The following is a 16939-nucleotide window of genomic DNA, read 5'->3' on the forward strand; positions in this document are numbered from 1 at the left end:
TAGACTTGCCATTCTTACTTCATTTTTAGAGATGCTATTTATAATCCCTTTCGTGTTTTATCGATTTGAACAAGAGAACATTTTAGAGGGTCATGGGGAAAAACAATGGTTTCTTGATAGGAAAGGAAGGGAGTTTTAACAAAATTTGGTATTGAGAATAATATATACATATATGTGTGTACACCTACACTGTCTCACACACACAATACTACTTCTGAAATCTATTAATTCTAGATAAATTCCCCTGATGTCTTGGTGTAACTCTCTCACGTGTTCCAATAATCCAAAAATCTTCACAGAAGAATACTCAGCCTGCTATCCCTTCTAAATATTTCTCCATGCTTCTTTTGAAAGGTTCACTGATCATGATAGATCATTTAATTAACCTGTCTTGAATGTCCTCATAAAGTAATTGCCAAGTAAAATTTGCTCCATACCACCTGGTTTTGTATGTTATTTCTTTTTAGTGATAATTAAGCACATGTGCTTAAAATAGAGGGAAAAGATTTCATTTATTGAATAAATGCACTTTAATCCTAGATCATAAATTGCTTTTGAAACACTTTTTCCCAAGTTCGCCTTAAAGCACACACTAGAATTTGCACACATCAAATACTTAAATTCTGAAACATTTGAATGGGTTGTGTTTAAACTTTCTTAGACAATACTTAGGACTAATTCTGGACATTAGCAAGGGAGGCTTTCAAGACAGTATTGATTCATTGTGACAAAGAAATAAACTTAACTGCTTCTTGCTACCTAACAACTGCATACTTGGGTATTCATAACTCACTGTTTCTGCTTCTTGTTTGAATTTCTTTAAAAACAAGTCATCAACTTTCTGTGTATTATGAATACTCATGCTTTAAAAATGGGGAAAACATATAAGGTTATCTTGGTCCTTACACATAGAGCAATTCTGCTAAAAGGAAAAACACAAACCACGCATCTAAATTGATCACCTATTTTAGACTCCCACAATAATAGAAAATCAGTAATATAGATGAAGTACCTCAAAGGAATACTTAAGATCATGTTTCAGAAACTCTTATTTCCTCTTGTCTGTCTCTCTAGGGGGCTGGAGCACAATGGCAGACATTTACCAGAAGTAGGTCTCCATGGCGCTGGTCATTGACAAAGTAGACATGGCCTCCACATGGGAAAATATCAAACAAAGGCAGGTGGTTCCTCTGAAGAATATTAAGGACAAGGCATCTGTCACTATGCATGGACTGTCATTTATAGTTCTCATGAGACAGGCACTCTGCATCACAGAGTGAATATCTCAGCCAGGCATGGTGTCTATGTGGGTCAAACCTGAGGTCTCTATTGTGAGTAGACTTTGGTCAGCCAGGAAAGGGAGAAGGGAAGTAACTGAAATTGGAGATTAGGAAGTAACAAAGGAAGAGAAATGAAAAGCAGGCTTCTGGAACTTTTTGATCATTCTTCAACACAGCAGGATCCACAATTATAAAGGGAAGCAAATTTTGTGGAAATGTGAGGGAGACACGTTTGTGCTCTACACAGAGTAATTTCCCGTACGACAACAACAAAAAAGTAAAGGTTTATTTTCCTATGAAATAATGCACTCCACTTGGCTGACTTACGAGAACAGCCATAGGAAAGGGCCGAAGGTGGATTTGCTCTGGGAGTAAGCTATTGCGGACGTTTTCTAAGAAGAAAAGTGGGCCTCGGTTGTAATGCCTCTTTAGAGACCATCTTCCTGAAGGATAAAGAGGGCGCGTTTAGTAATCTTGAAGCAAACAGTGAATCTTCTCTCAAATCCTTCACCCTTAAAGAACATGTTGAATCCACATTGAGGTCAAACCCATTTGTGAACAAAGCTGACATTATGAACTGTCGTGGAAAATATACATTGATTCTACATGATGGGATTTAAAGAGCTGCAAAGAGGCTCTTTAAATTCCACACCTTCATCATAGTTTCACTAAGCTTGGCTCTTTAAGAGAAATCCTGTGTTTTCTGTAGAAGGCCCAAGACAGCAATGCCTGGCAGGCAAACAGATACCCAGCCTTCTTTCAATTAGCTAACAAGATTGTCTTCACATGAAAGCTGGCTGAGTGTAACCCCCTGAGAAAATGTAATCCAAGAAAGTTTTGCCCAGACAGAGGAAAAGGGCATGGTCAAAGCAGAAATGAAATTGAACAAAAGTTTTATTTTATGCGAGTACATTGTCTGGGGTTGGAAATAAAATGAAACTTCCTAAATGCAAAGCTAAAGATACCAAGCCGGGGTCAAGCCAGTGACCTTGGCCTCATTAGCACACTGCTCTAACCAACAGAGTGGACTGGCTTCCTGCAAAGAAATAGGAAATTAAATTCATGGGTACATTCCTTTCTGTAGCATTAATAAAAGTCTGTGCAGTTGGAAAGGGAGGGATTCCAGGATCTACACTGTGTGACCTTGGGCACATACCTTAATCATCTCTGGGTCTGTTTCAGTATCATTTTTAATTGGGATGTAAGAGCAGATTTAGAGGGGGGGGGAAAAAAAAGTAAGTCCTAAAACTATACCTTAGAGGAAAACATTAAGCAAATTCAGAGACAATGAGCATTAGTTTAACTGTTCTCACCTGTGATTCACTCACTTGGTAGACTTTTCTACAATCTTTCTCTAAAACTGACAAAATTCCCAAATTCCTAAAACTCAAAGGAAGGAAAACAAATTGGTTAGCAAATTTCCTACTTAAAAATATTGAAGGGAAAATTGCACAAAGGGATGGTTTGAGTTTGTTTTCTTCTTCAGTTGTGTTGCAAATAGTTCTCCCAATGAAACCTTGGAATTTCCTCCAGTCTGTTCTCCATTACCTCTGTGGGAAAATTGTGAAAAATCAATCTGTTTTCTGCATAACCATATTACATCCCATTATTTGAGGAATGTCAAATGCAAACCCCAACGACCGACAATATCAATCTTTTCCCTCTTTTTTCCAAGTTTAATTTCAGCAGTAGTTATGAGAAAAAGGGAGAGTGCATGCCGAATATCATTATACCCCAGGCAATTGCAGATTTTAATAAGAATTTATATAAAACAGGAGGTATAGTCTCTTTAGAGTCAATTCCATCCTTGACCTTGGGAGTCAGAGGAGGGTCCTCTAATGATGATGTTTTAGAAGTGAATGGAGAATATAGCTAGCTGGCACCACAGCTCCCCACAATGGATAATACAAATTTAGATAATACCAGGCCAACACTGGAATTTCTGGAAGGAAAAAAATATTCCAGAGAATGAGTTGTCTTGTTTAGGTGACATTTTACTTTATGTCCTAACAGTCAGTGTTTAGGAATCAGTGAAGTCTTATCATTTAATTTCACTTCATTCTTAATAATCGTATATGCATATTGATGCATACGGCATAGCAAAATTCAGGATTTCCTTTGAGTTCAAACAGAAATGTCTATTGGTTTCTAATATGATCCCACAGACATGGAAAAGTGGCTTCTGATTTTTTTTTTTAAAGATTTATTTATTTGTGCATACAGAGCTGAGGTACAGGCCAGAGGCTCAGAGGCAGTGAGAGGCTTCACCAGAGACAGAGCGGGGAGCAGAACAGGTAGATGGATGAAGTACACTGCTGAGGGGAGCAGCGGGCGGGTCAGGAGAGGTCTGCCGCACCATGTGGTCACCTCTGGGGCAGGCAGGAATTGAACTCATGCGGAAGTGGCTTTAGCTTCTCAGTGCTGTGCTTTAATCTGCTGCGCCACCAGGGAGGGCCAGCTTCTGATTTTTTTAAAGAACCCTTTATTACAAAAATGAAGCGTTTTTGTGACAAGCTTTTAAAAGAAAACCGTTTCATGAACTAGAACTTGGTTAATTTTTATATAACCATTGATTGAATGCTTTTTACTAATGAGTATTTTTTGATTAAATGAGTGAACTCATTTTACCCAATTTAGTTAAAATTTACTTTTTCCTAAAAGGTGAAAATACTCAACCTCTAATGCTATTTAGAAACATGGGACAAGAAGAATTTTTTCTGTCAACCTGAGTGAATATATCACATGACCTTTTTCCTTGAAGTTAATCTTTCTGCCTCATCATTTTTTTTCCTCAGTAGCTCTTATCCCATTCTCCAGGGAATCAATAAAGGAAGCCTGGGAGCTTAACCATCTCTTCACTGTCAAAGCCTGTCATTGTCCAGACAGATACATATTTGAAACCGGTTTGGAGTCTATATTCTTTCCTCATGGTCCTGAGGGAAGAAGGCTAAAATTTCCAGAACGAAGAAAGGAATCGCCCTTGGCACCCAGACTAAGAGGGATGACTACCAGAGGGAGGCTGAGGTTGGGGGAGGGGGGAGGGAGGGTGAGGGTCCAGAGATGTTGGGTTGTGACTGGACATTTATTTGGTGGTGGCCACCCTGTGGCAGACAGTTGCTGGGATGAGAAACTCTCCACCTGGAATCTATATAGTGTTGTCAACTAATTATACCTCAGGAGGGGGAAAAATGAAAGAAAGAAAGAATGGAAAGGAGCTAGTGCTTGAGTTTTTAGCGGGCTCCATTTAGTCACGGTCCTGCTTCGTAAGGTCCTAACAGTAGGAGAAACATAGTTGTTCTTAACAATCATATCGAGGTTCTTAAGAGATAATACTTATATAGTCTTCTCCGGGGAGGCCTTTACACAACTCCTGATGAGGAGGAATTCGTACTCCTCTGAAGCGGGTCTGAATTCCCCTTATGCACTTGGATAAGCCACCGAGCCTCTCTGATGACGTGTCTACACCCTTAAGATGGGGCGACAGTCTCACTGGGGCATTAAAGGACATCATGTTTCATAAGAATCGGTGCTCTGCCACATGGTGAGAGTTCCATAAATAGTAGCTGAGAACAGTTCTAACCTCACACCCTAATTGGTCTAGGTTGCTCCCAAGGAGGCGCTAACACTCCCAATTCCAGTGTCAGAGGAGGGACCTGTGAGTAGAAACCACTCACACAGGAATGCCAAGCACGCTCTCCGTCATCGGCCATCTTACATCCTGTAGTTACACTAAAAATCACGGGAAGCGAGAAACTCAATTAGATGGCTATTTAACACTTAGTTCTAAACAAAATAATGTTTCCTCTCCCACAGACATGAAATGAGAAAGCAATACCTTTCTGAGCTCCCCGCTTTCCATGTAAAGGTAATTCTTGCAGATAATTCATCCTTCCAGACCTCTGGCAAAGTATCCTGAAGAAGTCTTCCCCAAAATGGACTTCACTAACTTTAAAAGGAAAGAAAAATTATGTTCTTATTGCCCTTTCAGTCCCTCCCTATCCCACAATCTGAAGAAGAATAGGGACCTTTCCAGCTGTGGCAGGGACAGTGGTTTTGGTGGTTGGTGAGTGGAATCCAAGACCTGTCGTAAAACTCCATCATCATGCAGCTGGTGAGGGACCGCCCCAGGCCCCTGAAGCACACCGGCTTGCTAAATCATCTTTCCACTGGCCCTAGACCTGGGCACAAAGGAACCTTTTCTTCACCTAGTTTAAGGGAGTCACTGTTCTGGAGTCCGAGTGTTGGATCAGATTAACCAGCAGAATCCCCAGGTGCCAAACTATGCACAAGCATAATGAATAGGCAACAGGAAAGAGTTTGATTCTCTAGTTCTATAAACACCATTTCTGTTTGGCATCTCCTGCTGCCAATTACGCTAAGTCTGAGCATCTTTACAGAGATGGAGCCATGGAGTATGTCCACAAATGGTCCACGCATGACAGTGGATGGGTGTTCCTGGTTCCATGCTTCGCCATGATTTTAAGACTTTCACTCCTTCACCTCTCTGCTGTTCCATCTTATTTTCCTTTGCAGCAACTTACCTGTCCTCTCTTCCTCTCCACTTCTCTCTCCTGCCCTTCTTTTTTCTAGATCAGGTAAAACTGTAAAAATAAAACAAAAGAAAAACACATTTGCTTCTATTTTCAAGGAGGAAGGAGACTAGCCTCAAGACAGGGAGACTCCCTTACAGCCAAGATGACTGACAAATTCTTGTGGCTTTCTCCAAAAGTCAGACCAAAATCGAACCAGCAGCCAGGCTTAGTCCTGGCAGCCGCACTTTGCCTGGAAATGAGCACAATCATATCCTAATAGCTATTTGGATAATTGTTCATGTGAGTGACCGGCCAAGCAACGTTGGAAACCAGTCCTTATTACAAATATAGCTTGCAGTCTAATCTGGAATATATTAAAATGTTATTTCTGTAGCTGCCTATTTCCAAACTGAAATAATAACTAAACCATTTATCACATTTGTTTTTAAGGAGAACTTTTAAAGTACAATGGTAATATGACAATGTGTGAATGTATAGGTACATGTAGAATATTCTAAATTAAAAATATACATTGTCTCATGAGTTCTATCTTCCGAATCAATATTAGCCATAAAATAGGATTCTATTTTATCTCGATACATGATCATGATATAAATGATGGCATGTAAAAGTTCTCATTAGTTCATTTTAATCCCTGATGTGGGAAGTAAACTGAAAGACCACATAGACTCAAGATACTTGAGAATAGAAATGTTTCATGCCAAGTAATGAGAAGGATAAACAAGTTATTTCTCAAAGCTGTACAACTGGAAGACAATCAGACGTAAAATTCCCAAATATTAAATTTAGTACCTCATTTTGAGGTAAAAGATTGTGAATTTAACTGCTGCAGTGGGGATCTTTGGTTGTTCCTAAGAAGTTGGAGAAGGAATGGAAAGCTTTTGGCCATACGGCTATAAAAGGGGCTGAACAGGGGCTTTGGATTTAAGCCAGTTTGGGTTTGAATAGTAACTTGCTTCTTAGAAGTTGGAGAATCCTAGGTAACTCTTACTCTTTTTCTAAATTCTAATGTGATTACAGAAAAAGGGGTCAGTAAAGTGTCCAAACTCCAGGCTGCCCTGGTAAGAAGTCTGTGCCCTGTAGCATGAACCCTATGTTGTTCCTAGGGTGGACTTGAGCCACATCCTCGGGTTTCATACAATCAGTGTCGAAGGGATGTAAACCTGAACAAGCTACCGGCCTGCCTATGACTCAGCTTCTTCATCTGGCTAAAGGAGATGACACCATTACACATTTCAAAGAGTTACTGCTAGGATCTATTAAGTTGAGCATACAAGTAGTTTTAGAACAGGTCTTAGCAGAATAAAGGTTCAAAAAAAGAGGCTAAGATATCAATATTGCTGTTCTTGTTATTAATCCATTTTGCATAGAAAAACCTAGGTCCCAAATGCTGTCTCCGTCTTCTTATTCAGCCTTCTTTCTCTTTTCTTTTCTCCTTTCCTTCCTTTTTTCTTCCTCTGTTTCTTCCTAGAAGTTGGAAGAATATACTCATGTATAAGAGGTAAAGAAACTCTAGATGCCTGTGCGTCTACTATGTGTGAACAGGGCAGAGGGAACAGGAAGGTCTGTGACCTCCACAGATGTTGATTTATTTTCTCAAGAGATATTTAATTTTTTAAGACTTTTATTTATTTATTCATACAAGTGCGGGGGTACAGGCCAGAGGTACAGGGCAGTGAGGATTCATTAGACACAGAGTGGGGAGCAGAACAGACAGATCTACTGAAATCCATTGCTGAAGGGTGCAGCGGGGAGACAGGAGAGGTCTGCTGCACCCTGTGGGTCAGCAATCTGGCTGGGGATCGAACTCGTGCTGTGGTGGCTGTGGATAACTTTTTAGTGCTGAGACTTAACCCCTTGCACCACAAGGGAGGCCCTCAAAAGATATTTAAATATATCTCCATTTGCTATTTTAAATCAATTTAATAAATCAGAGCATGTAATAGTATCTCCTATTGACAGATGAGGAAACTGAGTCACATGGGGCTGGATTGCTTGTCCATTAACTAATAGCTGTTGAATATGCTAGAGATGGCTAGGTACAATGATAATGAATAGTGGCAATGACCATCTGCTCTCAGAGGGGAAAATACTACAGGAAAGTAACCAATAGGTGTTAAGAGGTAGAGTCAGTTATCTCTCTGCTTATTAATGTAATCAGAATGTCAGGTACAGGGATTGTTATCATTGCAAAATAATTCAAAAGCCAATATGCCACATGTCTCTTGAAAACATTTTTTACCTATAAAGTACAGCTGATTTTCCATTTCCTTTCTCTTATGTTTTATGTTAACACTAAGTTTATCCATAGCAAGGTAGAGAGAAAGATGACTTGGTGTTCCAGATTTAGTCAATGATCCCAATGCCAGTTAATTGGCTTAATGGACATTTTCAATATACTGGAGTCTTGATCATAGAGTTTCTGCTTTAGATGTCAATTTCTTTCACACCCTAGTCCCTCTTTTTGGATATAATGTAGAGGGAATACCTTCCTTTTTGTCCTTTATTTATATCCAATACACCCTATATCCATTTGTAGATGATTCCCTTGTTAGTTTCCTGCCATTTGTAATATCTGCCCCACGGTGTGACTGTTTCAGACGGGCTTGATCTTGCCTCTCTTTTTCCCAGTAGGGTTCATATCTAAAACACTTTTGTTTCTTCAGCCTCCCTACCAAGCCCTGTGATCTACAATGATGACTTGCATTTAACATGCACTTAATAGATGACTCCTAAAATCTGAATAAAGCAATCCATGCTACGATAACTAAATAAATAGCATCTGAGATGTAAAATTGAGGCTCAGGAGTTATCAAAAAAACGCCAGGAATGCCAGGACTACTTAGCAGCATTGCACATGTCAGCAATCATGCTATGAACAGCAAAGGTTATACATAGATTTTTATTAAGATGAGCTCTTTCAACATGAGTGTGTTCTGTGTTCTGTGTTCTGTGGAAAAGCAGTAGTGGCCATATTTCAACTACCCACCTTCACACCTCCCACTGGTGTCAACCCCCTTTCTACATGATCTATGTCTTTTTTTATTGTCCTGTCTAGAGCCATGCCAGAGCCTAGGATCAAACTCCCAATCTCCCCAAGCCTTTGGGTGACAGGACAGAAATCAGACTTGGTAGGAAGGCCTGTGCTTCTAATGTAGGAAAGGAAATGCCTGACTTGTTGCCATGGAAACGTGCATACTTTCCAATCGCTGCTGAATAAATGAAAGTTGTGTTCTTAATACACAGATCTCAATTTCAAGAAAATCTAGTAGTTTGCCTGAAAAGTATTTTACCTGAGTTTCTGAGGACCAGTGCACTGAGTAATGCTTAAAAAAAAAAAAACAAGAATTAGTGTTGCATTAGTGTAGCTGTAGAGAGAAGTAGGGTGGGGAAAGAGATGATTGTTAATATTGTATTTATTATTTATGTCCCTTTAATCACATCCCACCCTTTAATCACATAATTCAATAACAACACTCGCTACATGGCATTGGCAGAACAGTGAGAAAACACTCTCTTCTTAACAGTATGAAATTATTGTGTAGAATGGCTTCAGTACTTGTTAACTTTAAAAAAATTATTAGAAAAGTGAGTCAAATAGAAAAATGTGGCCTGCTAAAAGAATATGCAGTCTTATTTAAACAAAATACAACCAAATACAACGAATTTTTGTTCCAACAACTACACTTAAATCCTCAACAAAGGGTTTTGAAGGATGACATTTAAATTAAATCAATATATATTCCCCACTGGTGAGTCTGGAAGAAAACTGACAATGATGTCATGGAGATTGACGGTGTACATCACAATCAGCTTTAGATCTTTTGGAAAATAGAGGCCCTGGGGTCTCACTGAAGACACAGTAAATCATCACCTCCATAGGTTCCTGGAAACTGCAGACTACATATGTGGTATTGTACTAGATGGAAGATTGTATTTATGACAATAAGCTCATGGGGTCATGTGCACATTAAACCCTTGGTGCCTGATTTTTCTCCTCTGCAAAAGTATAGTTACAGATAATAAGTGAAAAAATTTAGATTAGTGTTGAGATGGAAAATTCTCAACTCGTATCAGTTGTCTTGTTCATCCCTACTTACAAAGAGCATGTTCCATAATCTTGCAGGGGTGTTCAAGGTAAAGGAAGGTTTAAAAACATGGATCTAAGCCTATAGAGTCCAGTTTAACAACCACTGGCCACAGCTGGCTACTGAGCACCTCAAATACATTCACTATGTTTGAATCAAATATTACATTCTATTTCATCTTACTTAGATTGAACATAAAATCAAGTATTTGATGAAGTTGCTGGACTACAAGCATTCAATTTTCCATAATTCGTGAAATATAATAAAGGCAGAAAATTTCTAAAGAAATCACAAGGTATAAACTGAACATAGATGCAAAATACATACTGCATGTTAAAGGCTTAGCAAAAAAAAAAGTATTAAAATATTTACATTATTTATATGTTGGAATGATATTTTGGACAAAGTAAAATACATTGTTAATTTAACTAGTTTTATTTTTCATGTTTTTTCTAAAGATGTATTTACTTATACTTACAGAACTAGGGTACAGGCCAGAGGTATGATGGATGATAAGTTTCACCAGAGACAGAGTGGGGAGCAGAACAGGCAGATCGACAAAGTACACTGCTGAGGGGAGCAGCAGGCGGGTCAGGAGAGGTCTGCTGCGCCATGTGGGTCACCTCAGGGGCGGTGATCAAACTCGTGCTGCAGTGGCTTTGGAGAGCTTCATAATGCAGTATTTTAGCCTGTTGTACCACCAGAGAGAGAACCCCATTTTTCATGTTTAACACACCTGCTAGAAACATCGGCAAACATATATGTGACTATATATGTGACTTGTCTTTTCTTGCATTCCATCAGTGTTGATCTGCCAGCAGCTCCTGATTTGATGTATAAATTCAGTTTGATTACCCATTTTTCTCATTTCAGAAATATGAACGGGTTAATAGATCCAAAGAACAGCAGTCTCTGTCATTTCCCAAACATAAGAGAAAGATGCAAACTAATAAGCCCATGTGTGAATGTGTGTGTATGTGCGTGAGTGTACAAGTGTGTATAGGATGTGGCGCATGGTGCTGCATCTCATGTGCTACAGAACCTTACATCAATAAAGATGCCAAGGTGTTCTGGTGCCGCAAGCATGCCATGTGGTGAGTAACATACACGTCACTCCAGAGTAGAGTTGTTATAGATGCTTGAGCCAAATTTTCCATCTGAAAGCACATAATTCTCCTCCCCCCCCAAAAAAAATTTGTCTCTTAACAGGACTTTCTCTTTTCTGAAAAATTCCAGGTAAACTTTGTTACACATTCCACTTTCTGTCTCCCATCACTGTACTTTGTCCCCAAACCATGGTGGATTCTACTGTGACCTCAAAAATTCCCGAGGTCTCCCAGGAGACAGTCAGAGATCCTGCATATTCTCTCTCACTGTAACCCGGTGACTTTTAACAGATGAAACGATGTTCCCGAGTCTCTGAATAGGAATGATGGTGACACTATTAATCTCCTCGAGGCCCTGTGATTCAATGGTATAGTAACTATAAAATGTCATCAATACTGTCTGGTAGAGACCAGACACATTAGCTATTCTGTTTAATAATACTTTCTTTCTTTGCAACATTTAGTACATTTTTATTCATAAGACTGAAAAACAAGTAGAAAAGAGATTGACAAAAGGCATGTGTAGATACTGCCCTCCAATTACTCAGAAGAGGTGGAAAGTGTGAGTCTGCTGATCTGAAGCAGCCTGCTTGGCCCTCATGTTTGTTACCTACAGTTCTCATTCTTGAACCAGGTCAGAACTGCATGGTCAATCAGTTATAGTCACCCAACCCTACAGGTGGCTTTCAAATCAAAAGCAGAAAGCTTGATCACCCAAAAAGGGTGCACATCTCGAGGTTATGACCAGGAATGCCCAGGATGGTGGTGGTGGGGTCATTGAATGATGCATCAACTTTACTCCCAACTTATACATCAGTGTGCATGACTGAGAACGCCCTGGGGGGTATTGACTCATGTATGACAACAGACGCCAGAAGCTGATCGCAGAAGTGGAATGCCTTGATAATACTGAAACCTTGTCTGGGGACTTAAGAGCTTGATTTTAATCTCAATGCTAAGTCCTCAAGCAGATGAGGAGGGCTGGAGGGCAGACTCACGACCCCTGATACTGTAGATACAGAGTACATTGTCTAGTTTTGCCCTCCCTTTTCTCCTTGTCTTTCTCCACACTACTGATGCTGTATGATTATCTTATGAATAAAAAGCTCAGGATCTTGCTCATTCAGCAGAATCCTGCAGTTTGCAACTGGCTCCATTTTTCCCACTTGCCAGTGTGGTGTGGTCAGCACAACAGGAGAGTAAAAACCAACGACCACATCATGCAAGAGAAACCTATAAACTTGTGCAAAATAAACATAGGTATCTTATATTATTATTATTATTTTTATTACTATTTTTGGTAAAGACCTTTTTCATTTGGAGACAGTTTCAAACTTAAAAGAAATGACAAAAATCAAACCCAGACAATGAACAGCACTATGCCTGCTACCCATCCTCACTGTTAAATGTTTAACCCATTTGCTTTACATGTGTTTGAGTCAACACACGTGCCATCTTTTGTATTTTTTTGTCAACCACTGCCACACTTATAGAACTCACATCTCTAGATGTGCACATACTTTTGATATCAGTTGTAGCAAACAATCACAAGAGCAGCTCTGTACCTTTAAAGAGTCAACACAATGATGTATAAAGACTCCACTTACAAACACCTGCTTATGCACACGTTCTCAGAGGTCCTATTGCTAATGCTCTATGTCCCTGGGAGGCTTTGGGTCAGCGGGAGGAAGCTATAGGTGTAAGCATCCTGGCTTCCTCTGGTAGGTCATGCTACTCTGATACACCTAATATTTATAGTTTGCAGTGCCGATTGAGAGCTTTATCTTCTGATCTTGAGGAAACTTGCACCATGAACTCTTAACTCTTGGTGATTCATGACAAAGCTAAGACTGTCTTCTACATAATGAAGTTTAGACCTAAGTGGTGTGGGAATCTGCTCCAGGGTTTGCTTCCTCTCTCAGTGAGCCAGGCATTGGTTATAATAGGATGTGACTTGCAATCAGTTAGGGAAATCATTGTTTTTGATTAAGCAGATACAGTATGGGGGGCAGGTAATAAGCATTTGACCAATATAAACCCAAGAAAATTAAGTTAAGGATGTCCTCAAATACTTTCCTGAATTATCTTGTCCTTAGGTGGTGACATCTTGAAACTATTCTCTAAAGCATGTTAATAAAACAAAGGATTTAGGGTGAAGAAGAGATTTTGGGTCTTAGTAATGAACTCAATATACTATATATGGATATTGGTCTATAATTATGTCTAACAAATTGACATAATGTTATTGAATAAAACATATTAACAAGCACACAAAAAATTAAAATAAAGTATCCGTAGAATCCAACTGATTTAGTTAAGCAGAAACCCTGTCAGACCCCAAGAAACCTCCATGTCTCCACCCCCATGGCTCAGACTGTGTTCCTTGATATTCACCCACAACCTTATTCTGCTACTCAATCTCAGATGCTTTTAACTCCACATGGTCAATGTTGGCATCAAGATACTCCAGTCTATTTTAATATATGTACTAATGCCAACAGACACTACTAAAGACTTTATAAAGTCATTTACTTCAATTGTTTATTTTATTTTATAACAGATTTGAAAGAAAATATGCATACAAAAACTGGGGTACAGGCAAGAGGTGTGAAGATGAGAGGATTCACCAGAGACAGAGTGGAGAGCAGAACAGACAGATGAACCCAAACACATTGCTGAGAGGAACATCAGGATGGACAGGAGAGGTCTGCTTCGCCATGCGAGTCATTCCTGGCTGGGAATCAAACTCATGCTACAGTGAATGGCGATAGCTTGATGGTTCTATATCTTTAACCTCTGCACCACCAGAGAGGTCCTATGATTTTTAATTGAGGTAACATTGGTCTACAACACTGGAGATGATTCAGGAGTATAGGATGACACCTCTTCAGGTATGAAAAAGCACTCATCTCACTTATCATCAGAGAAATGCAAATTGAAACCACAGTGAGCTGCCACTCTACCCCTGTGAGAAGGACCCATGTCCAACAGACCAGCAGCAACAAGTGTTGGGAAGGATGTGGAGTGAAGGAATCTTCATGCACTGTTGGTAGGAATGTGGAATGATCCACCCCTTATCGAAAACACTGTAGATATTTCTCAAAATATCAAAAACAGATTCCACTCTTAGGCATCTACCCAAGAACATAAAATCATTAATTTGAAGCAATGAGCTCACAGGTTCATGCCAATGTCAACACAATTTATAAAGGTCAAGATTTAAAATGTTTTTGAATTTGAGTATTCTGAGATAAAAATGTTAAAGTTGGGTCCTTCCTGCTGGCACAATAGGTGAAAGCTCAATAAAATGGAGCAATCCCCAGCCCCAGCCTCTACAAAACAAGCTCAATCCCCATCAGGGAGTGACCCTCTCCTGGCCCACCCGCTGCTCCCCTCAGCAGTGTATTTCAGTCAATCCACCTGTTCAGGCCCCCACTCTGTCTCTGGTAAATCCTCTCACCCCAGTTCTTGTATGCACAAATCAATGAATCTTAAAGGTTAAAATTGAAACACATGAAATGCCCATGCTCATCAGTGGACACACTCCAACCTGCAGAAAAATGATAATAATACCAAAAATTTGTCAATGCCCAGGTTTGGCAAACTGTCACTTATGGCCCACATTTAATGGCCCACTTATGCATCATCTGTTCTGTAAGGTCCACAAACTAAGACCAGCTTTTACACCTTTAAAGTTCACACTTTACATAGTATTGAAGCACCAACATAGTCTCTAGATTTTGTCTTTTTTACAAAAACAAAAACAAAACATCTGCTGACTCTATTCTTAACCTATATAAAAAACTGCTTTCACTACTGTCTCAATGCAACTGTTTTTTTTTTTTTTATTTTGTCATAGACTTTAGTTTTAAGAATATACTTAGTGGTAATCTATGTAGAAGCTCTATTTTTCAAAAGTTTTGAGGGACAAAAATACAATTCATTTGCAAGGAACTGGATTATACATTATGTGAAAACTCTACAGTATGCAAACCTCTGATTTAAAGGAAAAATCTGAATATGAATCCTTAAGCTGTAGGAAGAAAAAGCATTTTATGTTATCTTACTATATAAAGCAAGCCAACTAGTGCCCACAGGAGTGGGTTTAATGAAGTTTTCTTATTAATTTCTCTACATTCTTTATATACAATAATAATGCACACATGTCTGGTTTGCATTTCAGTATGTAGCATACTTGATGAGTTTTCTTCTTTTAATATTTTTTGGCAGTGAAAACAATAGCTTTAAAATGGTTTCTACAGGGTGAATGGTCTCTGGCTTCATGATATAGGTGTTTGAAAGCTTTTAATGCAACAATGAAGCAGGACCCAAAACCCAATAACAAACAGCTGAGTGGATCAATAACCTCTGTGTTTTCAGCCCATGCTTATTTAAAGTGGCGGATGGAAAAAAAAAGGCTCTCTATTTATATCTGGAACTTAATGAAGTGAAATTATCACAGCCGACAGACGCTGGTGTTGTAATTCAGAGACAGGGTTTGGCTTAGAGGGATTTGCAGGCTGTTTTTATTCCAATTTTTAATTTTTTTTTTCAAGTGAAACTTAATCCCCTAATCAGTTCCAATTTACATATTTGTTGGTCTTTTTTCCAGCTCAGTTCTTAAAGGAGTGCTATTAGAGGCATGGAATAATAATTTGATTAAATAATTATTCATTGCAACATGCTGAGCTCTATTCTAAGCAAGGGGGTCTGTGGCCAAAATAGAGATAAATTTATAAGCACAGAGCTAAGAACTTCTGTAGCCACTCAAAGTTTCTCCATGTTCATGTACAGACGAGTACATGCATATAGAGCTGTACATGTAATATTAACATGATCCGCCCTGTAAGCTTTGCTCACACTGGCTCTCCTTTCCAGTCTTAGGGGATTAATATTCCACTAAATGAAGTGCTGTAAAATTTGAATTTTATTTTGGGGCTAAATGCAATACCAAATGTAGAGTTGTTCACTGAATATCTATTTTTCCTTGCAGGAATAAGCATGGGAGTGAAATTATCTTTCTGTTTGAATCGCCAAGACTTTACATATACAAGTTTCCACTGAATGCTATTTTACATTGAGAATTTGTAAAAGATCTACAAACTTCTTTTCCAGAGTTATTTGTTTCGCCTTATTCCAAGAAAATAGTTTTAATTGTGGGAAGACTTTAAGTAGAGAATGAAAATTATGCAATCATTAACTATGAATCTGTTGTTTTTAATCATGTTCTACGAAGAATCCATTATCTTGCAAATCTAAAAACGTCTATGGATTTCAAATACATTATTTTTAGAACAATCTGAAAATGTTAGATGTTATGCTGAACAATTTATTTGGACCACAAAATTACAGTACTAGTATTCTAAAGAGCTGAAGTGCTAGCAGTTTAAAATGTCAAAATATATTTTAGACTTTCAGTCTTGTATTTGTTGGCTTTATAAATATTTATTGAATATCTGTTAAATGTAGGGGATATAGTGAATTCTCAGGTGAGCAGAATAGGGAGATCAAGCAAATCTGAACATTGCCCTCAAGATCATATATACTGATAGGTACTGACAGACATCTATAGAAATCTGATATTAGATCCTGGGATTTTATTAATTTGGGGGATAAAAAGTGGTTTTTAGTAATAGAATATCAAGCTAAAAAACATCCTTGATGTGATCATTCTTTATAGATTATATTGTACAAGTACAGATGGAAGGTGTCTACACCAGTTAGTAGGGTCTGTGCTAACGTAGGAGAGAGAACAGAAAACCACAGAAACACAACAAAAACAGAGAACAGGGAGACAGTACATGGAATCAATATGTCTCATTACCATAAAATGCAGGAGGAGATAACTAAAAGATGTCAAGATTGAATTTAGAGAAAGTCATTCATGAGGAAGTCTATAGATAAGCACTATG

The sequence above is a fragment of the Condylura cristata genome, unplaced genomic scaffold (assembly GCF_000260355.1).
Source record: "Condylura cristata isolate star-nosed mole 26May11 unplaced genomic scaffold, ConCri1.0 scaffold00038, whole genome shotgun sequence".
NCBI classification, from domain to species: Eukaryota; Metazoa; Chordata; class Mammalia; order Eulipotyphla; family Talpidae; genus Condylura; species Condylura cristata.